Source organism: Sturnira hondurensis, unplaced genomic scaffold (genome assembly GCF_014824575.4).
Source record: "Sturnira hondurensis isolate 20B ecotype Veracruz unplaced genomic scaffold, ASM1482457v3 Scaffold0022237, whole genome shotgun sequence".
NCBI lineage: Eukaryota > Metazoa > Chordata > Mammalia > Chiroptera > Phyllostomidae > Sturnira > Sturnira hondurensis.
Genome location: NW_028094868.1, coordinates 164,496 through 191,562, shown reverse-complemented (window position 1 = coordinate 191,562; position 27,067 = coordinate 164,496). Strand labels below are relative to the sequence as shown.

At 39.6% G+C, this 27,067-nt stretch overlaps 1 non-coding gene across 1 annotated transcript; it reads right to left on the bottom strand.

Moving 5' to 3' along the window:
- Positions 1–11,111: 11,111 nt before the first annotated feature.
- Positions 11,112–11,218, bottom strand: LOC118979327 (U6 spliceosomal RNA). Its single transcript, XR_005064894.1, has one exon. It is a non-coding gene; the product is annotated as a U6 spliceosomal RNA (small nuclear RNA).
- Between the last annotated feature and the right edge of the window lie 15,849 nt (positions 11,219–27,067).

The following is a 27,067-nucleotide window of genomic DNA, read 5'->3' as shown; positions in this document are numbered from 1 at the left end:
CTAAGTCTTAGTTTTCTGTTGTTGTGCAACAAACCACTCCAAAAATTACTAGCTGAACACAGCAACAATTTATCACTTCTCACAAACCCATGGGTTAACTGGGTGATCTCACCTGTAATCATACAAGCAGTCAGCTGGCATCTCAATTGGGGCTGGGAGGTCTAAGATGGCCTTGCTTACATATCTGGGGTTTGGGCATTGCCTCTTGGTGGTCTAGTGTGGGTTTTTATTTTTAACATGGTGGCAGGAGTATTCAGAAAAATCAAAGGTGGGAGTTTTAACACTGCTTGAGGTCTAAGCTCTAGAACTCACATAATGTCACTTCCACTACATTCCATTGGTGGAAGCAAAGCACAACTACTCCAGATGAAAAGGATGAGCAAACAGACTACATTTTAATGGGAGGACCTGAAAAATCTTGTGGCTATATTTATCATAGCTTACATATCCTTCAAAGTCAAGTTCATGTGCAAGTGTTCCCTATTCTGTCATTAATTCATCCTTTAATTCACTCATCCATTCTTCTATTCACTAAGAAAATGTATCACCTTGTATGAGACAGAAACTGGGCACTGAGAACACAGGTAAACTCCTCATGGTCCAGCACCTTTTGTCTCTACTTTTTAATAATATATATCTCATTATGATGTAATTTTTGTTTACACATATAATTTTCCTAGTAGACAGTAAAGTTCTGGAGGGGAGAAATTGTGTCTCATCTCACTTTTGGTAAAAATGACAAAGTGTTATTGTAAAGTTAATAATATATTTTTTATTGTTTCCTATTGTTCTTGGAGTGGTAGCGTGTTCCTCTCTGAAGGAAGAGACTGCTTTTCATTCAGGGAAAATGACTCATAACTTTGACAATTCTTTTGTTTATGTAAAGCCTGAGTTCCCACACATTTCATAGAAAAGTTAAGGGCAAAGTGAAACCTGAACATGCCTCTCTGCCTATCAACCCCTCTGTTAGTGCTTACCATGCCAGGAAGGAAAGGAAAACCACTGAGTTTAGCCTTAGGGGAAAACTATGCAGTTTTCTCTACTGGAAAACAGTGATCAAGGCTCTTTGGTTTTTGGATTTATAATTATATTTCCTTTAGTCATTAACAGCACCTTTAACACCATTTAGATGAGATCGGGCGCGTTCAGGGTGGTATGGCCATAGACACCTTTAACACCATTTAGAAATGTTAATAAGGTGATTCAACAATTGGGTTTCATAGAAATTTTTTCTTTCCTATCCTGGGAAAATGTAGAGGAATACTTATATTAGTTTTATAGTTTACACAACCATGCAATCACTTTACTGGTTGAATGGGTTATTTGTTCCTTTGTTTAACAGAAATGAGAAAAAAGAAGATATCATGTTAAAGGATATAAAATGTAAGAGTTTGTTTTGAATTTTGCCTTTTAGGATGATTTACCTTTTCATGCCATTTTTTTGCTTATAAAAATGCATGGCCCATTTTATACAATTTACAACTATATATACATACAAGTATATATACTCATATACTCATGTGTATGCATAAACATATACACATATTATTACCTGGATCAAATAGCTTAAAGATTTATAGATTTTTTTAGATAAAATTGAGATTCTGGTGTCTAAAAAGCTGATATACTTATATTTTCTTTTCTTCCTACATGTGTCACTATATATATATATATATATATATATATATAATCTTTAAAACATATTTTAATTGTTTTTATCACTTTTTTATTAATGTTCAAATATAGTTGTATTCATTTCCTGCCACCACTTTCCCCCACCACAGTCATGCCCACATCCCACCCTCAATTCTACATTCCTTTGGCTTTGTCCATGGGTCCTTTATACATGTTCCTTGATGATCCTTTTGCTTTTTTACCCCATTATTTTATTCCCCTATCCCCTCTGGTTACTGTCAGTTTGTTCTTAATTTCAGTGTCTCTGGTTCTATTTTGCTTGTTTGTTTGTTTAGTTGATTAGGTTCCACTTATAGGTGAAATCATATGTTATTTGTCTTTGACTGCCTGGCTTACTTAGCATAATTCTCTCCAGACCCATCCATGCTGTCGCGAAGGATACAAGTTCCTCCTTTCTTTCTGCCGTGTAGTATTCTATTGTGTAAATGTATCATAGATTTTAAAAAAAAATATTTTATTGATTATACCATTACAGTTGTTCTATTCCCCCCCTTCACTCCCCTCCACCCGCACACTCCCTCCCCCACCATTCTCCCCCCCTTAGTTTATAACCATGTGTCTCAAGTTCTTTAGATTCTATATTTCCCCCACTATTCTCGTCCTCCCCCTATCTATTTTCTACCTACCATCTATGCTATTTTCTGTGCCTTCTCCCCTCTTCTCCCCCTCCCACCCCGCTGTTTCTAACCCTCCATTTGTTCTTCATTTCTATGGTTCCACTCCTGATCTAGCTGTCCTCTTGGTTTGCTTTTGTTTTAGGTGTGGTTGTTAATAACTGTGTGTTTGCTGTCCTTTCACTGTTCATATTTTTCATCTTCTTTTTCTTATATAAGTCCCTTTAGCATTTCATATAATAAGGGCTTGGTGATGATGAACTCCTTGAACTTGACCTTATCTGAGAAGCACTTTATCTGTCCTTCCATTCTAAATGAAAGTTTTGCTGGATAAAGCAATCTTGGCTGTAGGTCTTTGGATTTCATGACTTGGAATACTTCTTTCCAGCCCCTTCTTGCCTGTAAGGTCTCTTTTGAGAAATCCGCTGACAGTCTGATGGGTACTCCTTTGTAGGTGACTGTCCCCTTATCCCTTGCTGCTTCTAGGATTCTCTCCTTCATTTTAGTCTTGGCTAATGTAATTATGATGTGCCTTGGTGTGTTCCTTCTTGGGTCCAACTTCTTTGGGACTCTCTGAGCTTCCTGGATTTCCTGGAAGTCTATTTCCTTTGCCAGACTGGGGAAGTTCTCCTTTATTATTTGTTCAAATAAGTGTTCCATTCGTGGCTGTTTCTTTCCCCTTTCTGGTACCCCTATAATCCGGATGTTGGAGCGTTTAAAGATGTCCTGGAGGTTCCTAAGCCTCTCCTCATTTTTTTTTTTGAATTCTCATTTCTTCATTCCTTTCTGGTGGGATGTTTTGTTCTTCCTTCTGGTCTATTCCATTGATTTGAGTCCCCGTTTCCTTTCCATCACTATTGGTTTCCTGGACATCTCCCTTCATTTCAATTAGTTTAGCCTTCATATGTTCCTCTAATTTGTGACTATGTTCCTCTAATTTGTGACTATAATCTACCAGTTCTGTGAGCATCCTGATAAACAGTGTCTTGAATTGTGCTTCTGAGAGGCTGGCAATTTCTCGGTCGCTTAGAGGTATTGGCTCTGGGACTTTGAGTTCTTCTTGCACCATCTTTGGGCTGTTCGTGCCTGTTCCGTAGCAGGATCAGAGCCCTAAAGTGTTCGCTAGAACAGGGCAACTAGGTCGCTGGGTTGTGACGCTGTATGTGGGGGCGGGGTCAAAGAGGAACAATGGCTTCCCGTCTGCCGCCTGCTGCCATGGCCCCGGCGCCGCAGCCACCACCGTCACCAGGCCCACGTGTCTCATTCCACTGCATGGGAGTGTGCCACTGCCGTCAGCCCTCCACCACTGGGTTCGCCCCCTGGGGCTTGTGTGGTCTGTCTCACTGTGCGTGGATGTGCGACTGAGGTCAGTCTGCCCCACACCCCTACTGGTTCCGGGCTGCCTGTGTGCCTAGGTTGGGGGATATGTCCTGCCCGACCCAGCGCTGCTGCTGGCTCCGCCTCTCTTACCGTCCCCATTGAATGGTTCGTAGTTGTCGGACTTCCGTATAATTCCGTTTTCTGGTCTTTGGGTGTGTCCTAGTTCTCCAAACCTTTGTTGTGTTCAAACTTGGTTGTGGGAGAAGGCACAGTGTTTCCACCTATACCTCCATCTTGGCAGAAGTTGTACCATAGTTTTTTCATCCACTCATTTACTGATGGGCGCTTAGGTTTTTTCTGGCACTTGGCCATTGTAAATTGTGCTGCTATGGACATTGGGGTGCATAGGTCCTTTCAGATTGGTGTTTCAGGATACTTGGGGTATAATTCCAGCAGTGGAATTGCTGAGTCAAAAAGCAGTTTCACATTTAGTTTTTCTGAGGAAATTTCATACTGTTGTCCATAGTGGTTGCACCAGTTTGCATTCCCACCACAGTGTACAAGGTTTCCCTTTTCTCCACAACAGTTCCAACATTTGTTGTTTGTTGATTTGTTTAGAGTGCCCACTCTGACCAGTGTGAAGTGGTATTTCACTGTGTTTTCAATTTGCATCTCTCTGATGGCCAGTGATACTGAGCATCCTTTCATATGACTCTGGGTCCTCTGTATGTCCTCCTCAGAGAAGTGTCTGTTCAAGCCCTTTGCCCATTTCTTTTTTTTTAAGATTTATTTATTTATCTCTAGAGAGGATGGGAAGGAGAGGAGAGAAATATCAATGTATGGTTGCCTCTCGTGAGTCCCCTACTGGGAACTGGCCTGATACCCAGGCATGTGCCCTGACTGGGAATCGAACCACGATTGTGTGGTTTGCAGGCCCATGCTCAATCCACTGAGCTACATCAGCCAGGGCCCCTGTGCCCACTTCTTAATTGGGTTGTTTTTCTTCCTGAAATGGAGTTATGTGAAATTTTTATGTATTTTGGAGATCAAAGCATTTTCTGAGATATCATTGGCAAATATATTTTCCCATACAATTGGTTCCCTGTTCATTTTGCTACTGTTTTCTTTAGATATACAGAAGGTTTTTATTTTGATGAGGTTTATTCTTTTGTTTATTCTTTTGTTTATCCATTTGGTTATTCTTTCCTTTATGTCCCTTTCTCTAGGGGACATATTGGTGAAAATATTACTGCATGGAATATATGAGATTTTCCTATGTTCTCTTCTAAGACTTTTACGGTGTCACAATTATATTTAAGTCTTTTATCCACTTTGAATTTATCTTTATGTATGGTGTAAGTTGGTAGTCAAGTTTCATTTTCTTGCACGTAGCTGTCCAGGTCTCCCAATACCATTTGGTGAAGAGGCTATTTTTACTCCATTTTATGCTTATGCCCCCTTTATCAAATATTAATTGGCTACAGAGACTTCGGTTTATTTGGGGGCTCTCTATTCTTTCCACCGATGTATGTGTCTGTTCTTATGCCAGTACCAGACTGTTTTGATAGTCTTGATATATCACTGTGACCTTGTAATATAGTTTGATGTCAAGAACATTGATCCCTCCTACTTAGTTCTTCTTTCTCAAAATTGCGGTGGCTATTCAGGGTTGTTTATGGTTCCATACAAATTTTTGAAATGTTTTTTCTATATCACTGAAATATACCATTGGTATTTTATTTATTTATTTAAAAGATTTTTATTTATTTATCTTTAGAGGGGAAGGGAAGGAGAGAGGGAGAGAAATATCAATGTATGGTTGCCTCTCATGTGTCCCCTGCTGGGAACTGGCCTGCAGCCCAGGCATGTGCACTGACTGGGAATTGAACCGCGATCGTGTGGTTCGCGGGCCTGCGCTCAATCCACTGAGCTATGCCAGCCAGGGCTTGAAATATACCATTGGTATTTTAATAGGGATTGCATTGAATCTATAAATTGCTTTTGGTAGAATGGACATTTTGATGATGTTAATTATTCTAATCTGTGAACATGGTATATGTTTCCATTTATTTGTGTCTTCCTTAATTTCTCTTTTCACTGTTGTGTAGTTTTCTGAGTGCCGGTCTTTCACGTCCTTCATTAGGTTTATTCTTAGGTACTTTGTATTTCTTTTTGCCCTAGCAAATGGGATTTTTTTGCTGATTTATGTCTGATATTTCATTGTTGGTGTACAAAAATGCCTTGTTGATTGCTCCCATGTCTTTTTTTATGCTGATATAATTCGCAGTAAGTTCCTCCTGGTTTCACTGTAGTTTTTGTTAATTTGCACTGAACTCATTGAGCTTCTTTATAACTATTGTTTTGAACTCAATATCTAATAATTAACTTGCCTCTATTTCACTTAGCATTCTTTCTGAGGATTCCTGCTTTCCTTGTGATTGGGGGTTGTTTCTTTGTCTTCACATTGTTTCTGAGACTCTTCTTATTTGCTTCTGCTTGTTAAATTGATCTGTCTTGATAACCTGACTTTGTGGTGTAAATTGCTATGGTAGGAGGTCTGTGAGATTCAGTGGTGCAGTCTTCCTGATCTCATGAACTTGATGCTCTTGGGATGTCCTTTATGCCTTTTATGCTGGTTTTCTGGATGTAATTGGGTTTTGTTTTTGTTGGGTCTTTCTCTCTAGGTGTTTGATTGTGGGTCACTCTGCCCACCATGACTTGTATGCTGTTGTGCAGATGCTGCTGGAAGAAAACCACAAAGACTAGGAAACAAACCCACACCAACAAAAATAACTCCCCCCCACAATCCCACTATCAACAGTAAATGAACCAATATTAATAAGGGCGTAAAGAGATTAAGACTATTATGAGAAAGGAGAGGGTACATAAGATGGCCTACTGAATAAAAATGATTTTGGGAGGGTAGAGGGAAAAGCACTGATAAGAGTTAGGAGTTGGAGCAATGTGAAGAGAGAAGGTAAAATTTATCTCATAAATAAACAAGGGAATGAAGAATGTGGAATGGAGTACGAGAAGAGAAGTGTATAGTATTAGGTTTAAACCAAAATTAAAATAATATAAAATAAAATAAAGTGAGAGAGAAAGAAAAGGGAAGGAAAATAGTAAAAAATTAATAAAAAATATAGGAGCCAGCCCTGGCTGGAGTAGCTCAGTGGATTGAGCACATGCCCGCGAACCAGAGGATCACGGTTCGATTCCCAGTTAGGGCACATGCCTGGGTTGCAGGCCAGCTCCCAGCAGGGGACGCATGAAAGCAACCATACATTTATGTTTCTCTCCCTCTGTCCTTCCTCTCTAAAGATAAATAAATAAATAAATAAATAATCTTTAAAAAATATAGGAGCCAAATTGCAGAGAAAGATCCACCACAGTACTATCAACCACAAATGAGCTAAAATTAATATAGGCGGTATGGGATTAAGAGGAAAAAAAGAAACAAAGAAAAGTCCAAGAGATGTTTAGAGGACTGGGTGTGATTTTGAAGTGATAGAGGGAGAGGGAATACTCTGAGTGAGGAACAAATACTAGACTAAGTGAGGGAAAAATTAAAATTTGGGATGTAAGTAAAAGGAAAAAGGGAGAATAAAGAAAAAATAAGAAGTCAGGATGAGAGAGAAATAGAAGAAAGACACAGAAGAGAAAAACAGGGTAAGATGACAAAATTAAAACTTGAGATGAAAAAAAAGTAGGAAAAGAGACTGGTAAAATTTAATATTTGAAATACAGAATTAGTGAGGCTCTAGAAATAAAATTGAAAAACAATGCAACAACAACTGCCCTACCGACAACCAACTAGCAAAGATTGTTAAAGGTGGAGAGAGAACGTAGGTATTTTAACAGTAGGGGAAAAGGGTGTGAGATGACTCTCAATGAGAAAATTGGTTTTGTGTGTCTGGATGGGGGAGAGATAGTCAGAGTGTAGAACGGAAACAAGTTGTAGCTAGACATAAAACAAAATTGAAATGAAAATAATATGAGGAAAGAGGAAGGTAAAATGGGCTAAGAGGAGGGAGGGACAAAATTTGTGAATCCAAATATATTATAGTATAAAATCTAGTGACAATATATACAAACTTGCTGGACAAGAAATGAAGGTTAAAAAGCTATGCAGGAAAGAAAATATCACTAATCATGGAGAAGACCTCAATGGATTTTATCTCTGTAGCCTCTTGTATTTACCACTGTTTTTTTTTCTTTCTGGATATGCCTCTGGTGATGTCAGATGTTGACCATGTCTGACCTTAGGCAGCCTGTTTGATACTTCCAGTGATCTCTCCCTGGATGTCTCCTTCAGTTGTTAATCTGGGCATTCTGCACTCTGAGGTCAAGTTTAAGCACTATAGGGTGGGGCTGAATTCCTCCTTGGGTGGGGGATATTGTTTCCCCTGGACTGATGCTGTTCGGAGGGGAGTGGTCTGCCCGAGCAGGATGGTTGCTGTGTGGGTGTTGGCTCAGCACCAGGACCCTGGTGGCTTCTCTCTCGGTTTTCTCCAAGACCTCCATCCCCAGTCTCTCCTCAAGCATCTCTAGTCCACTCTTCCCCACCTTTACCAGTGATCTACTGTTTCTGTCTGTCTTCTTTTGTTCTTAATCTGGTCTCTCTGCACTCAGCAGTCATGCTTAAGCACCACAGGGCCAGGACAGATACCCTCTTGGGCTATTGTTTCCCCTCAGGCTGCTGTGCTCAGAGGGGAGTGGTCTGCCTGAACACACTGGCTGCTGCTGTCTGGGGGATGACTCAGGATCAGGATCCTGGTGGCTACTCTCTGAGTTCTCTCCCCAAAACCTCAGTCGTTAGTTTCTCTTCTGGCATCATCAGCCCTTTCTACCCCTGCCTTTGCTAGAGCCCAGGGTAAGTGGCTGCACATGAGAATTTGTTTGTTGGCCCTTTAAGTGGCTCTTTGTGTCTCTAGCTGTCCATCTCTGGCAGAGAGCAACCCTACCACTTTTCACTGCTGTTTGTTATCTGTGTACTTTTTGGGCTCTGGTGCTCTAGGCTGGGAATCCCAGGTTTAGGTTTAAACCCCATTCTTCTCATGGGGATTCAACCAGCCACTCAATTATCCCTCCAGTGCTGCTGCCTACAGGCCCCCAGCACGCTCTCTTGAGTCTCTACTGCACTCCTTACTAGACAGGCTGTGCTGAGTCTGGTTCTTCTGTCTGTCTGAAGTTATATGGCTACTCTCTGGCTATTGCTCAGTTGTTTGTTTTGGGTCATTTTCCCATAACTGAGTTGTAATTCCAGATTGGCCCTGGGAGGAGGTCAGTGTGACTCTACCATCTTCTCCTCCCTCTAAAATTCCTTTCAAATCCATCTGCTATTAGGAAACACAAACCAGCCCATTGGAAAATGTCACACAGAGGCCCTCAGCATCCATCACATCAACCTCTAGGCTTATGAGCAGATGAATCTTCAAAAGATGGAAGATGCAGCCTTCAAGTCTTCCAGCTGAAGCTCAAGATTACAGAGGAGAGACAAGCCATCCCCATCTGAATTTCATGAAACTAGGTTCGAGCCAGCTTCCAGAGAGCCCTGGCCCAATTCCTACTCCATTGCATATATATTTTCACTTACCATTATCACAAGTATTTTCCATCTCATCAAATGTTCTTTGAGGAAAAAATTCCAGTAATGTAGCATAATTTACTTAAATATTTCCCACTGTTGAGTAGTTTTTAGTTACCGTTAATAATGTTTGAATATATTTTCATGCACATAAATTTTGGGGGTTTAATTCTCTTGGGGTATATTTCCCAATGGCTAAGTAGTGGATCAGAGAGCATGAACATATACAGGCTTTTTGCCCTATTATCACCATATTGTCTTTTAGAAAAGTTTAACAACAAATAATCTTTCAAATACTACAGGATAGTCAATTTCTGTGCACCTCCTTTTCCTGTATTTTATTAAAAATCACTTGAATCAACTGAGAGTGAAAACGGCATGCTGTTTTTTTTTGTTGAATTTAATGAAGTAACATTGATTAATACAATTATATAAGTTTCAGATGTACAATTCTTTTCTTTCACATTTTTTATTGTTGTTCAAGTACAGTTGTTTCCATTTTCCCAACCACTACCCTCCACCCCAACCATCCCCACCTCCCACCATTGATCCCCGCTTTGGTTTGACCCTGTATCCTTTACAGATATTCCTGAAAACACTTCCCCATTTCCCCCATTATCCCCTCATATCTCCCTCTGGTTACTGTCAGTTTGTTCTTAATTTCAATGTCTCTGGTTCTGTTTTGCTTGCTTGTTTGTTTAGTTGGTTATGTTCCACTTATATGTGAGATCATATGGTTTGTTTTTCAGGTACACAATTCTATACTACATCATATATATTGTATTTGGTGTTCACTACCTCAAGTCAAGTCCCCTGCTGTTACCATTTATCCCCCCATACTCTCTTCATTTTAAATTTATTTTTTAAATTGTTGTTCAAGTACAGTTTTCTGTCTTTTACTCCCATCCTAGCCTACTCACCCAGCCTTCCCCCTCCCACTTCCACACCCCCTAGTTTTTGTCTTTGTGTCTTTTATACTTGTTCCTGTAAACTCTTCTTCACCTTTTCCACTGAAATTCCCTCCCCTCTCCACTCTGGTTTCTGGCAGCATGTTCTCTATTTCAGTGTCTTTGGTTACATTTTGCTTGTTTGATTGTTTTCTTCTTTAGGTTCCTGTTAAAGGTGAGATCATGCGGTATGATCAAGACCATGTGGTCTTTCACTGCCTGGCTTACTTCACTCGGCATAATGCTTTCCAGTTTCATCCATGCTGTTGCAAAGGGTAGGAGCTCCTTCTTTCTTTCTGCTGCATAGAATTCCATTGTGTAAATGTACCATAGTTTTTGGATCCACTCATTGATTGTTGGGCACCTAGGTTGCTTCCAGCATTTGGCTATGGTCAATTGTGCTGCTATGAACATTGGGGTCCATAGGTCCTTTTGGATTGGTGTTTCAGTGTTCTTAGGGTATAATCCTAGCATTGGAATTTCCAGGTCAAAAGGCAATTCCATTTTTGATTTTCTGAGAAGATTCCATACTGTTTTCCATAGTGGTTGTACCAGTCTGCAGTCCCACCAACAGTGCACTAGAGTTCCCTTTTCTCTGCATCTTCTCCAACACTTGTTGTTTTTTGCTTTGTTTATGATGGCCATTCTGACTGGTGTGAAGTGGTGTCTCACTGTGGTTTTAATTTGCATCTCTCGCATAGCTAGTGATATTGAGCATCTTTCCATGTGTCTCTAGATCCTCTTTATGTCTTCCTTGGAGAAGTATCTGTTCAAGTCCTTTCCCCATTTTTTAATTGGGTTGCTTGTCTTATTAGAGTAGAGTCATGTAACTTCTTTATATATTTTGGAGATTAAACTCTTGTCTGAGGTATCATTGGCAAATATGTTTTCCCACATGGTTGGTTCTCTTTTTATTTTAATACTGTTTTTTCAGCCTTGCAGAAGCTTAAAAATATGGAATGCTTCATGAATTTGTGTGTCATCTTTGCACAGGGGCCATGCTAATCTCCTCTGTACCATCCCAATTTTAGTATATGTGCTGCTGAAGCAAGCACCCTATACTCTCTTCTATGTGTCCCCACACCCCTTTCCCCATGGTAAGCACCACACTGTTGTCTGTGTCTATTGTTTTTTGGTTCAGTCTTTTTACCTTTTTCATCCAGTCCACAACCCCTCTTCTCCACAAGTGTCAGTCTGTTCTCTATCTATGAGTCTGTCTCTTTTTTGTTTATTAGTTTGTTTTGTTTATTATATTTCACGTATTACTGAGAGCATATGGTATTTTTCTTTCTCTGACTGGCTTAGTTCCCTTAGTGTAATGTTCTCCAGGCCCACTCATGCTGTTGCAAAGGGTAAAATCTTCTTTTTTATGGTCTAGTAGTTTTCCATTGTGTAAATGTATCACAACTTTTAATCCATTCATTTACTGATGGGCATTTGGGCTGCTTCCATGTCTTGGCTATTGTAAATAATGTTGCAATGAACATTGGAGTGCATATATTGTCTTGAATTAGTGTTTTGAGTTTTTTCAGATACATTCCCAGAGGTGGAATCACTGGGTCATAAGGCTTTTACCTTTTTAATTTTTTGAGGTAACTAGATACTACTTTCCACAGTGGCTGCCCTAATGTTCATTCCCACCAACAGTGCACAAGGAAATCATCAATAAAGACAACCTACTGAGACTTCTGGCCAAGATGGAGGCATAGGTAGACACACAGTGCTTCCTTGCATAAGCAAAATAAGAACAACACAAATTTAGAGACAAAATAACAATCAGTACTGACAGAAAATTGAACTGTATGGAAATCTAACAACCAAGGAGTTGAAGAAAAAACATTCATCCAGACCATTAGGAAGGGAGGAGTCGGGCAGCTGGGCAGAGAGGGGTCCTTGAAGAAAAAGCACTGGCTGGTGAACCCAGCAGGGTGGTGGATTGTGGAGGGGCTTGGTGCCCAAGGTGGCTTGCAGAACTGGGCAGTCCCACATTCATATGCAGATAAGCCAGGTGAAACTGGGGAGTGAGACAGACTGCACAACCCAGGGCTCCAGTGTGGGGAAATAAAGCCTCAAAACACCAACTAAAAATACCTGTGGGGGTTGAAGTGCTGGGAGAAATTCCCAGCCTCACAGGAGAGTTCATTGGAGAGACCCACAGGGTTCTAAAATGTACACAAACACAGCCACCAAAGAATCAGCCCCAGAAGGGCCCAATTTGCTTGAGGGAAGTGGGGGAAGTGACTTAAATCTGGCAGAGTGGAGCTAGTGCCATTGTTCTCTCTCAGAGACGCCCCCCACATAGAGTGTCACAATGCAGCAACTGTGTTGCCCCGCCCTGGTGAACACCTAAGGCTCCACCTGTCACTAGGTAACAAGTGTGTCAAGATGAAAAAAATGACCCAAACTAAAGAACAGATCAAAGCTCCTGAAAAAATAGAGCTATGTGATGAAGAGATAGCCAACCGTTCAGATGCACAGTTCAAAGCACTGGTGATCAGGATGCTCACAGAATTGGTTGAATTTGGTCACAAATTAGATGAAAAAGTGAAGGCTATGCTAAGCGAAATAAAGGAAAATGCACAGGGAACCAATAGTGATGGGAAGAAAACTGGGACTCAAATCAAGGGAGTGGACTAGAAGGAAGAAAGAAACAACCAAACAGAAAAGAATGAAGAAACAAGAATTCAAAAAATGAGGAGAGGCTTAAGAACCTCTAGGACATCTTTAAACCTTCCAACATGTGAATTATAGGGGTACCAGAAGGAGAAGAGGAAGAGCAACAAATGGAAAACTTATTTGAATAATGAAGAAGAACTTTCTGAAGCTGGCAAAGGAAATAGAGTTCCAGAAAGTCCAGGAAGCTCAGAGAGTCCCCAAAAAAGGTGGACTCAAGGAGGAACACATCAATTCACATCATAATTACATCACACAAAATTAAAATGAAGGAGAGAATCCTAGAAGCAGCAAGAGAAAAGGAGACAGTTGCCTACAAAGGAGTTCCCATCAGACTGTCAGCTGATTTCTCAAAAGAGACCTTGCAGGCAAGAAGGGGCTGGAAAGAAGCATCTGAGGTCATGAAAGGCAAGGACCTACATCCAAGATAACTCTATCCAGCAAAGCTTTCATTTAGAATGGAAGGGCAGCCCTGGCTGGTGTAGCTCAGTGGATTGAGCATGGGCCTGCAAATCACACAATCGCGATTTAATTCCCAGTCAGGGCACATGCTTGGGTTACAGGCCAGTTCCCAGCAGGGGACTCATGAGAGGCAACCATACATTGATACTTCTCTCCTTCTCTCCTTCCCTTCCCCTCTAAAGATAAATAAATAAAATCTTAAAAAAATGGAAGGGCAGATAAAGTGCTTCTCAGATAAGGTCAAGTTCAAGGAGTTCATCATCACCAAACACCTACTATATGAAATGTTAAAGGGATTTATCTAAGAAGAAGAAGATAAAAATTCATGTATAGTAAAATGACAGCAAACTCACAATTAAAAACCACACCTAAAACAAAAACAAAAACAAACTAAGCAAACAACTAGAACAGGAAGAGGACCACAGAAATAGAGGGTTTTTAACAGGGGAGTGGGAGGAGGAGAGAGCGGGAACAGATTCAGAGAATAAGTAGCATAGATGGTAGGTAGAAAATAGACAGGGGTAGGGTAGAAATAGTATGGGAAATGTAGAAGCTAAAGAACTTATAATTATGACACATGGACATGAACTAAAGGGGGAGAATATGTTTGGGAGGGGGTGTGCAGGGTGGAGGGAAATGAAGGGGGAAATGGGACAACTGTAATAGCATAATCAATAAATTATATTTAAAAGAAAAAGACAATACACTGAATGGGAGAAACCATCAAAAAGGACAACCATCAATAAAGAAAACACACTGAATGGGAGAAAATATTTGGCAATGATACATCTGATAAGCAGTTAATATGAAAAGTTCATAAAGACCTTATAAAACTCAACACCAACCCCCCTTGAAACAACTGAGAAATGGGCTAAGGACATGAATAGATACTTCTCCAGAGAAGACATATAGATGGTCAGTAGACATATGAAAACATGCTCAATATCACTAATCATCAGAAAAATGCAAATGCAAACCACACTAAGATATCACCTCTCATCCGTCAGAATGGCTGTCATCAATAAATCCACAAACAAGTGTTGGCATGTTGTCTTTCATATATTACTTTTTTGTGTATTGATATAGCTTCTCTTTCAATAAATTGTGGGCTTCATCTTTAGATCCTTATAACCAGAGAGGTGCAGTACATCTATCTCCTTGGATGCTGAGAGTTCATGTTATCATTTCCTGATCTAGAACTTGACACTTTTTCATTGAAAGTGAAGTTCACATATCAGATATCTCCACAGCAACCTCTCTGAGCTCCCCAAGAGGAATCTACTCACACAAAGTAAATGGTGTCCATTTACTGAAGATTTTTCAGGGGAGGTAGAGAAGAGAGTTGATATTACACACCTCACTGCAAATGACTTGAGATTTTTTTGGAATGTTTTACTTACCTCCAAGTCCTCTCTTTCTGCTTTCTGTTGCCCCCATATCCAGGGTCTTCTTTTAGTTCTTCCTACATATGTCACCTGCTCTCACTAAGTTCTGCCACTCCTTGAATGCCCCTTAATTATCTCAGCCAATTAGTGACCCTAATTTGTTAACCAGCCATGCTCTTTGAGGCTGTCACTCCCCTAACCACCCACAAAACACTTATCAACATATTTTCCCATTAGCAGGCAGTGATTCTTATGTAGCAGTTGTTAAGAGAACAACACTTTCTCCACATTGTTTCAAAAGCATTATGTACAAATTTTGGTAAAGTTAGAAGTGATGTAGTCCTTAGAGCAGGTTTTCAATTTTTTCTTGGGATAGGACATGCCTTCAGGATCAGCATTTGTAAGGGAGTAAGGGAAACAGAATTGGCTAGAGAGAGGAATAGGACAGCAATGTAATCACAGCAGAGGCCTCAGCTGACCCTGTTGTGAGGCAAGCTCTGAAACTGACATGATTCTTCAGAGTTGTACCAAATTGAAGCATGGGGATTGGATCATTGTACCCCACATCCATGAAACAGTCCTTGGATGTGGCTGCCCTCAAGGGAATGGGAACGACTTTGGGCAGTTCCTGTCCACTGAGGGCAAATCCTAGGAAAGGACTCAGCTGGAATGTGCAACAACCAGTACTCTTGGCAATGAATGCCTTGCTCTAGAATAGGATATGGGTGACTTCTTAGGGACTTCATTATCTTCAAGATATGCTTGCATTGAAAATATTTTGATTATAGAGTATGCTTAAAATTAAGCTAGAGTTGTGTTTGGGAATGTAAAAGCCCATTGAAGTGTTTAGAATTGTACAGAGGTTAAGACAGAACACTGGTTTTTGCCATTTTATCTGTGTAGCCTTATGCAAGTCAGTGACTGTGTTTTTCCATCTGTAAAATGGTATAAACAACACCTTTCCTCTTAGGGGGTACATAAAATAATTTCAGTAGAGGAGTCAGAAGATGGCAGCATAGTAGGTGGAAGCTAAACCTACTTGCTGGTACACCCAACTGGAACTCCTAGCTGATCTTCTGAAGAACAGAATGAGTGGCCAGTGGAATCCCAGCTTATATAAAAATGGGAGGCCAAAATTGCAGAGGGTGTTGAAAAACAGACAGCAAGGAGACTGTGTTTGGACAGTAAGATCCCTGGGACCAGTGCAGGGACCAAGGCTACTGTGGGTTCCTGGACTGGTACCTGGCTCTGGGGTCAGCAGCTGCAGCAGGAGCTTTGGTGGAGAGCCAGATCAGCAATTGTAACTCTGCAGCTCCCTCCCCTACCAGAGCAGGGAAGGCAGCCCTGCACCAGGAGAGACCTAGATGCTTGAAGTCACTGAGAGGAATAAAGATGCAGTGGGAGATTCACAGAGGCAGTGTCCCGTGCTGGGACTGTGGCTTCTGGCTAGGACATTACCAGAGAACTTGGGGAGCTGGGTAACACCTGGAGAATGGAGAAGAGTTGGGCTTTGATGGACCCTGACCTGGATAGTCCTGGGACTGGTCGAAAAGTTGGGCTGTGTGAAAAGCTATGTGCTTGTTAAGAATGGCTGACACAAACAAGAGGAATTTACTCAAAAAAAAAAAAAAAAAAAAGCTCTCAGCTGCTGTTTAAGGAACTCTAACAGCAGATGGGCCAGCAAAGAGGGAGGTGGAGGGGTACAATTTGTTCCAAATCAGGGGCTCCTCACTCACTGACCAAAGTGGGGCAGCAGGGGCTTAGAAGGGTAGCAGTCCCCAGAGAGACTTATTTAATAGGGGAACTAAACTGCCCTGAAGGGACTTTCTGAGTGTGCAGCCCTAGACCAGCAAAGAGGGAGGAGGGGTGAAAGTTGGTCCTAATTAGTGCACAACATGATGGATTAAAGGCACCAGCCTCATGCAGATGGACAGTAGGGGTCCAGCAGTGCTGTGAAGGCCTGGGCTGGAGGATCGGTACCTGTAAATATTGCAGCCCAGACCTAGCCCCCAATCTCACAAAACTACAGGAAAGGAAAAAAGCAAAGGCCAGCCCCCCTCTGCCTATAGCATCCAGGAAGGCCAGCAGAATTCGCTTAGTGGGTTTAAAGTCAGAAGGAGGCTTTTTTTTTCCCTCCAAGAGTGAACCAGTAAGACCTGGAACTATGAAAGGACCAAAGACAGATCCAGAGAGGGATCACAAGGCTAATTCCAACAACCAAGAAACTGAGACAAATTTCACTTTGCTATTTTACAGAACTTGCATTGTATTGTTTTTTTCCTATATTTTTACATCTTTTATTTTTTATTTTTTAATATATTTTATTGATTTTGCCATTACAGTTGTTCTATTCCCCCCTTCATTCCCTCCACCCTGCACACCCTCCTCCACCATTCCCCCCTTTAGTTTATAACCACGTGTCTCAAGTTCTTTAGATTCTATATTTCCCATACTATCCTTGCCCTCCCCCCCATCTATTTTCTACCTACTGTCTATGCTACTTATTTTCTGTACCTTCTCCCCCCTTCTCCTCCTTTCACTCCCCTGTTGCTAAACCTCCATGTGTCCTTCATTTCTATGTTTCTGCTCCTGATCTAGCTGTCCTCTTAGTTTGCTTTTGTTTTAGGTGTGGTTGTTAATAACTGTGAATTTGCTATCCTTTCACTGTTCCTATTTTTTATCTTCTTTTTGTTAGATAAGTCCCTTTAACATTTCATATAATAAGGGCTTGAAGATAATGAACTCCTTAAATTTGATCTTATCTGAGAAGCACTTAATCTGTCCTTCCATTCTAAATGAAAGCTTTGCTGGATAGAGCAATCTTGGTTGTAGGTCTTTGGATTTCATGACTTGGAATACTTCTTTCCAGTCCCTTCTTGCCTGTAAGGTCTCTTCTGAGAAATCAGCTGACAGTCTGATGGGAACTGCTTTGTAGGTAACTATCTCCTTTTCTCCTGCTGTGTCTAGGATTCTCTCCTTCATTTTAATCTTGGCTAATGTAATTATGATGTGCCTTGGTGTGTTTCTTCTTGGGTCCAACTTCTTTGGGACTCTCTGAGCTTCCTGGATTTCCTGGAAGTCTATGTCCTTTGCCAGACTGGGGAAGTTCTCTTTTATTATTTGTTCAAATAAGTTTTCTACTCGTGGCTGTTCCTATTCCCCTTCTGGTACCTCTATAATTCGGATGTTGGAACATTTAAAGATGTTCTGGAGGCTCCTAAGCCTCTCCTCATTTTTTTGAATTCTTGTTTCTTCATATTTTTCTGTTTGGTCATTTTTTTCCTTCTGGTACACTCCCTGGATTTGAGTCCCAGTTTCCTTTCCATCACTATTGGTTTCCTGTGCATTTCTCTTCATTTCAATTAGTTTAGCCTTCATTTGTTCCCCTAATTTGTGACTAAAATCAACCAGTTCTGTGAGCATCCTGATCACCAATATTTTGAACTGTGCATCTGAGAGGTTAGCTATTTCTTGGTCACTTAGAATTATCAGCTCTGGGGCTTTGAGTTCTTGAGCCATGTTTTGGTCTGTTCGTGTCTGCTACATATGAGGAGCGGAGCCCTAGGTGTTCACCAGGGTGGGGCAACTCAGTCGTTGGGTTGTGACGCTGTATGTTGGGGCAGGGTCACAGAGGGGCAATGGTCGTCCCCTCTGCTGCTTCCTGCCGGTGGGGTCTGTGCAGTCTGTCTCACTGCTTGCTCCTTCGCTGGTTTATCTGTGCGCGAATGTGTGACTGCAGTCAGCCTGCCACCTTGTGCCCTTACTGGGTCTGCCTGTTGCTACCCCACACCTGCGATCCGCACCAGGGCTGCCTGCATGCCTGGGTCAGCGGATCTTTCCTGCCCGACCCTGCTTCACTGCTGGCTCTGTCCCTCTTACCAGTCTGGCTGAATGGTTAGTTGTTGTACTTCAGTATAGTTCAATTTTCTGTGTTTTGGCTGCGTTTTTGTTTACTAAAACTTTGTTGTCATTGAAATTGGTTGTGGGAGAAGGCACAGTGTTCCACCTACACCTCCATCTTGGTGGGAGTCTCTACTTCTTTTATTTGATGATAATTTTTTATTTCTCCTCTATTTAGTTTTTTTTTAATTTTATTTGTTTAATTGCATTGTTTGATTAGTTTTTCTTGTTTTCTCTTTCATGTAGCATTTTAATTTTTTCTTTCAGTTCACTTGTATTCCAGCAACACACTACTCTTTGTCTTTTACTTTCTATTCTTTTTATTCAGATAATGTATTCCTTGTCATGTTATTATTGTTCCAGTAGTATTGTAAATAATTGTTGCTCCATATTATTGTAGATGCTACACATTTCCCCTCTCTGGTCTTGGCCCATTTCACTATCTGTTTATTATTGTTGTACTTAACTCTATTCTCTTGCATACTTCACTTGTTTCTATCCTTTATTCTCACTATATCTCAACATTTAACCTTGCACAAGCACTCATTTTCTGGATTCAGCTCCTGTTCCTTCTCCCATCTAATAAGAGTCTTACCTCTTTTTCACCTGTTATAAAAATTGGCTGCTTGGGTGGAATTTCATGGATATTGCTGCAATTCTGTAAAGGACCTCTTACCTGTTATCTACTTGTTGGCACTTTAAATATCCCCATAGAATACACTCCCACTGTCTTAATCCATATTGCCTTTGCCCTGCCACTGATCACGTAAAAATAAGGTGGAAGTTGTGAACACCAGTAATCCACTGGAGGAGAGAGCCCACCAACAAAGAAACCACCAACAGGTAAAACCCAAGTACAACAAAAAGCCCACACAAACGGAAGAAAGAACTACTCTAGAACATCCAGACAAGGAAATCAAAGAGACCACATCACTGAATTCCACCAAACTCCTACCATAGAAGTTCACCCTACAAAGACAGCTAGAAAAGTAGAGCATCAAGAAGCACAAAAACAAACAAAAAGAGTCATCTAAAATGGGGAGACAAAGAAAAAACCTGCAGTCAAAAGGAAAGGAAGACTCTCCCCCAAAAGAATTAAATGAAATGAAGGCAAGCAAACTATCAGATATAGAATTCAAAATAATGGTTATAAGGATGCTCAAAAAGAACTCATAGAAAACTGCAAAGAAATAAGTAAGAACTAAAAGAGTATGAAAAAGGAAATAGAAATTATAAACAAGAATCAGGAAGAAATGAAGAATACAGTTTCTGAAATAAAAAAACACACTAGAAGGAATTACAAGTAGGCTGGATGAAGCAGAGGACTGAATTAGTGAGATGGAAAAGAAGGTAGAAAGAAACACCCAGGTAGAGCAGCTTTATTAAAAAAAGACTAAAAATATGAAGATAGCTCATGGGAACTGCAAGACAACATGAAATGCAACAACATTCAAATCATAGGCATACTAGAAGGAGAAGAAAAGGAGCAAGGGTTAGAAACTCTGTTTGAAAAAATAATGACAGAAAACTTTCTGAACCTGGGTAGGGGGAAAACCATGGAAATTCAGGAAGCACAGAGGGTCCCAATCAAGATGAACCCAAAGAGGCCTACTCCAAGACACATCATAATTAACGTGCAGTTTTATAGAAAAAGAGAGATTCTTAAAAGCAGCAAGGGAGAAACCATAAGTAACATACAAGGGACATCTGATAAGGCCAGCAGTTGATTTCTCAACAGACACACTTCAGGCCAGGAGAGAATGACAAAAAATATTGCAAGTAATGAACAGCAAAGGCCTGCAACCAAGCCTACTGTACCTAATGAGGTGCTCAATTAAAATGGAAGGTGAAATAAGGAGTTTCCCAGAGAAAAGAAGGCTAGAAGAGTACACCTCCACTAAAACAACACTGCAAGATATCATAAAGGGAATGCTATAAGAAGATGGAGGAAAAGAGTGAGAGAGAAAGGAACACAGGTATAAAGGGGGTAAAATGGCAATAAATAAGTACCTATCAATAATAACCTTAAATGTAAATGGATTAAATGCTCCAATTAAAAGATATAGGGTAGCTGAATGAATAAAAGACATGACCCATACATATGCTGCCTAAAAGAGACCCACTTCAGAAAAAAACCCCTACAGACTGAAAGTGAGGGATTGGAAAAAATATTGCAAGCAAATGGACAGGAAAAAAAGCTGGAGTAGCAATACTTACATCAGACAAAATAGACTTCAAAATAAAGGCCATAAAAGAGACCCAGGAGGACACTTTGTAACACTCAAGGGAAGAATCCATCAAGAAGACATAAAAATTATAAACATTTGCCCCCAACATAGGAACATTCAAATATGTAAACAAAATCTTGGAGGACTTCAAGAAAGATAATGACAGCAACACACTTATAGTAGGGGATTTTAACACCCTTTTGTCAACAATAGATACATCTTCCTATCAAAATATCAACAAGGATATTGCAGCATGGAATAATGCCCTAGAGCAAACGGAATTTATATATATATATATATATATATATATATATATATATATATATATATCCTTTCCTCCCAAAGAAGCAAAGTACACATTTGTTACAAATGCATATGCAATATTTTCAAAGATAGACCACATGATAGGACACAAAACAAGCCTCAACACATTCAAGAAAATTGAAATCATACCAAGCATTTTCTTGGACCACAGGGGCTGAAACTAGAAACCAACCTCAAAGAAAAAACTAAAAAACACTTGAGTTTATGGAGATTTAATATCATGCTATTAAACAATGAATGAATGAATCAATAATGAGATCAAGGAAGAAATAAAAATTACTGAATAAAAGAAAAGGAATGCACACCAGCCCAAAACTTATGGGACACAGCAAATACAGTCCTGAAAGGAAAGTTCATAGGGATACAGGCTTGCCTAAAATAGATAGAAATACTTCAAATAAAAAACCTAACCTTAAATCTACAAGAATTGTAGGAACAAGAGCAAACAAATCCCAGAGCAAGTAGAAGGAAAGAAATAACCATGATCAGAGCAAAATTAAACAACATTGAAACTAAAATAACAATCCAAAAGATCAATAAATCGAGGAGCTAGTTCTTTGAAAAGATAAACAAAAATTAACAAGGCTTTAACCAGATTCATCAAGAAAAAAAGAGAACCCAATGAAATGAAATGAGAACTTAAAGAGATTAAAACTGATACCACAGAAATACAAAGGATTGTAAGAGATTACTACAAAAAAGTATATGTCAAGAAATTTGAAAACCTGGGTGAAATGGACACATTTCTAGAAATATATAATCTCCCAAAATTGAATGAAGTAGAAGCAGAAAGCCTGAACAGACCAATAACAGCTGAGGAAATTGAAGCAGTAATCAAAAACCTTCTGTTACACAAGGTCATGGCCCAGATGGTTTTACAGGAGAATTTTACAAAAGTTTTAAGGAAGAACTAACTCTTATCCTTCTCAGACTATTCCAAGAAATCCAAGAAGACAGAAGACTCTCTAACTGTTTTTATGGGGCCATGAAGCCAGCACCATCTTAATTCGAAAAACAGCCAAAGACGCAACAAAGAAAGAAAACTATAGTCCAATATCGCTGATGCAAATAAACACTAAAATACTCAAAAAATATTGGCAAACCACATCCAGCAATACATTAAAAATATCATACACCATGATCAAGTGGGATTCATCCTAGGGATGCAAGGATGGTACAACATTCACAAATCAGTAAATGTAATACATCACATAAACAAAAGCAAAGACAAAAATCACATGATCATATCAATAGATGTGGAAAAAGCATTTGATAACATACAGAACCTACTTATGATAAAAACACTCAGCAAAGTGGGAGTAGAGGGAGCATTCCTCAACATGAGAAAGGCCATTTACTAGAAACCTACAGCCAACATCATACTCAATGGGCAAAAACTGGAAGCTTTCCCACTAAGATCAGAACAAGACAATTATGTCCACCAACACGACTTCTAATCAATATAGTATTGGAAGTTCTAGCTAGAGTGATCAGACAAGAAGAAGAAATAAAATGCATCCAAGTTGGAAAGGAGGAAAAGAAATTGTCACTGTTTGCAGATGATTTGATAATGTACATAGAAAATTCCAGAGAGTCCACCCCAACACTATTCGACCTAAAAGTGAATTTGGCAAAACAGCAGGGTTCAAAGTCAATATTGAGAAATCAAAAACATTTTTACACATTTGGTCTGAAAAACAAAAATCAGAATAAGGGGAGAAATCCCATTTGTTATAGCAACAAGAAAAATAAAATACCTAGAAATAAATCTTACCAAGGAGGTAAAAGTCCTGTACTCAGAAAACTATACAACACTGAAGAAGGAAATTAAGGAATACACAAATAAATTGAAGCATGTACCATGTTCATGGATTGAAAGAATTAACATCATCAAAATGTCCATATTACCCAAAGCAATTTATAGATTCAATGCAATCCCTATTAAAATGCTAATGACATATTTTACAGATATAGAACAAACATTCCAAAAATTTGTATGGAACCTTAAGTGACTTCGAATAGCTGTGGCAATTTTGACAAAGAAGAACAAAGTAGGAAGGATCACCACACCTGATACCCAATGATATTACAAGGCACCTGTAATAAAACAGTTTAATAATGGCATAAGAACAGACACATAGATCAATGGAACAGAATAAAGAGCCCAGAAATGAACCCAAGTCTCTATGGTCAATTAATATTTGACAAAGGGGGAAGCAGCATACAATAGAGTAAAAATACCTTTTTCAACAAATTGTGTTGGGAGATCTGGACAGCTACATGCAAAAAAATGAAACTCAATCACCAAGTAACACCATATAGAAAAATAATTCAAGTAGGATAAAAGACTTAAATATAAACTGTGATAACATTGTCTTAGAGAAGAGCATAGGCATGAGTATCTCAGTTATTCCATGCAGCAATATTTTCAGTGATATGTCCCCTAGAGCAAGAGACATAAAGGAAGGAATAAACAAATGAGATCTCATCAAAATAAAAAAGTTTCTGCATGTTTAAAGAACACATTGGCGAAATGAAAAGGGAACCAACTGTATGGGAAAACATATTTGCAAATGATACTTCTGACAAGGGCTTGATCTCCAAAATATATAATGATATCACATAACTCCACTCCAGGAAGACAAACAACCTAATTAAAATTGGGCAAAGAAGAGTTCAGGCCAAGATGGAGGCATAGGTAGAAACTCTTCACTTCCTTGTACAACCCAAAGGGGGATACCAACCAATCTAAAATCAATAGACAACCAGAAATGCCAGAAAATCAAACTGCATGGAACTCTAATAACCAAGGAATTAAACACTCAACTAGAACAACCAGACTGGTGGGGACAAAGAAATATGGCCCAAATGAAAGAGGAGAGCAAACTTCCAGAGAAAGAGCTAAGCACTGAGGAGATAACCAACCTATCTGATGGAGAGGTCAAAGCCCTGGTAATCAAAATGCTCACAGAACTGACTGAGCTTGGTTGCAAAATGAAAGAGCAAATGAAAGATACCCAAAGTGAAATAGTGCAAAATATTCAGGGAACCAACAGTGACAGGAAGGAAAGCAGGACTGGAGTCAACAATTTGGAACAAAAGGAAGAACTAAACATCCAACCAGAACATAAATGAAGAAAGAACTTTAAAAAGTGAGAAGCTTAGGAACATCTGGGACAACTTGAAACATCCCAATATTTGAATTACAGGGGTGTCAGAAGAAGAAGAACAAGAGCAATGAATTGAAACCTCATTTAAACAAATAATGAAGAAAAACTTCCCCAATCTGGCAAAGGAAATAGAGTTCCAGAAAGTCCAAGAAGTTCAGAAAGTCCCGAAGAAATTGGACCCTAAGAGGAACACACCAAGGCACATCATCATTAAATTACCCAGGATTAGAGATAAAGAGAGAATCCTAAAAGCAGCAAGAGGAAAAGAGAGAGTTATCTAGAAAGGAGTGCCAATAAGATTGACAGCTGATTTCTCAAAAGAAATCTGGCAGGAAAGAAGGGGCTGGAAAGAAGTACTTGAAGTCATGAAAGGCAAAAACCTATATCCAAGACTGCTCTGTCCAGCAAAGCTATCATTTAGAATGGAAGGGTAGATAAAGTTCTTCCCAGATAAGGTCAAGTTAAAGGAGTTCATCATCACCAAGCCCATATTATATGAAATGTTAAAGGGACTTATGTAAGAAATTGAAGAAGATAAAAACTCTGAACAGTAAAAATGACAACAAGCTCACAAATATCAACAACTGAACCTAAAAAAGAAAAAGAAAAACAATGAAAACAAAAACTAAGCAAACAACTCGAACAGGAACATAATCAGAGAGATAGACATCCCATGGAAGGTTTCCAGTGGGGAGGGGGAGGGGAGGAATGGAGGAAATGTATGGGGAAGAAGCAGCATAATTGGTAGGTATAAAATAAATGGGGAGAGGTTAAGAATGGTGTAGGAAAGAGAGAAGGCAAAGAGTGTATAAGCAGAACTCATGGACATGAACTAAAGGGGGTGAATAATGGTATGCTGGGGGTTCAGGGGAGAAGGGGGATAAAGTGGGAAAAGTTGGGAAAACTGTAATAGCATAATCAATAAAATATACTTAAAATGGGCAAAGGTCTTGAACAGACACTTCTCCAGGGAGGACATACAAAGGGCCCAGAGACATATTAAAAGATTCTCAGCCATCAGAGAGATGCAAATTGAAACCACAATGAGATACCACTTTACCCTGTTTAGACTGGCCATCCTAAAAAAATCAACAAACAAGTGTTGGAGAGGATGTGGAGAAAAGAGAACACTAGTGCTGTGTTGGTGAGAATGCAGACTGGTGCAGCCACTGTGGAAAACAGTATGGGATTTCCCCCAAAAAACTAAAAATGGAACTGCCTTTTGACCCAGCAATTCCACTGTTGGAATTATAGCCCAAGGATCCTGAAACACCAATTCAAAAGAACCTTTGCACCCCAATATTCATAGCTGGATAATCTACAATAGCCGACTATTGGAAACAACCTAAGTGCCCATCAGTAAACGAGTGGATCAAGAAAGTGTGGTACATTTTCTTGATGGAATGGAATACTACACAGCAGAAAGAAAGAAGGAGCTCCTACCCTTCAGAAAAACATGGGTAGAACTGGAAAGCATTATGATAAGTGAAATAAGCCAGGCAGTGAAAGACAAATACCATATGATCTCACCTATAAGTGGAACCTAATCAACAAAACAAACAAGCAAGCACAATATAACCAGACACATGGAAGTAAAGACCTGACAGTTATCAGAGAGGATGGGGGGAGAGGGATAATAAGGGAATGGCCATCAAGGAACATGTATAAAGGACACATGAACAAAGCCAAAGGGGATAATTTCAAGGATGGGAGGCAGGGATGGCTGGGGTGTTGGGGTGTGGTGTGGTAAATATGGAGACAATTGTACTTGAAAAACAATAAAAAAAATTTAAAGAAAATGACCGTTAGATATTTAGCACTGTATCTCCTGGTGCTTTGTAGATACTCCATATGTGTTGCTTTCCTTTTTTTCTTCTTCCTCATTCTCTGCTATTTCTCTCAAGGAGTTTCCTTTTGACAACATGGAGCCTGAATACACTTAATATTCTTGAGAAGGCTTTGAAAACTTAGAAACCTGGGTTGTAAAATTTGGAGCTTGGATCATTTGATCTTTAAGTTTAGTCCCAGTGTTTTTAATATTTGTTCTTACATGTTGAGATTAAATGCATTTGATCACACCATTCAAATAATTTTTATCTCATTAGTATTCTCACTATCATAACCTTGGCCTTAATGAAGTACATTGGCTATCTTGGTGCTTTGTGTATTCAGATGTTTCTAGTAATTAGAATAATTATATGAAGAAAGTCTTTGGGAAGTTTCAGGACCAATGGCACCAAATGATAATACATTTCTGCCAGACTCTTGTGAAGGAAACACTGATCCTATATCTTTAAAAATGAGAATTCCTATTGCATGATGAAAACAAGTGAGAACAATTTAATATTTTATACACATTAGTTTTATTTCCCTAACTAGATTGTGGGGTTTAGTTGGCAGAAAGAGTGTCTCCTATTTTTCACAGGGCCAAATTCTTATTGATTGATTAAGACTAAAACTTGTGTGACTGATCATCACCATTAGATATCACATGCACATGCATACACATACATACACAAACACTTTGCTCACTCACCATTACAGCAGCTGAGTCCACTAGCTGCTGCCATGTGTATTGATGGACCCTTAAAGATGGTCTAAAAATCTCTTGTATACTGTGGACTATACATATTTTTTAACTAGCTTGGACTGCTCTAAACAATATCACAGACAGGTTGGTTTAAACAATAGAAATTCATTTTCTCACTGTTCTGGGGGTGAAGTTCAAGATCAAGTTTGCAGCAAGACTGGTTTCTGGTGAG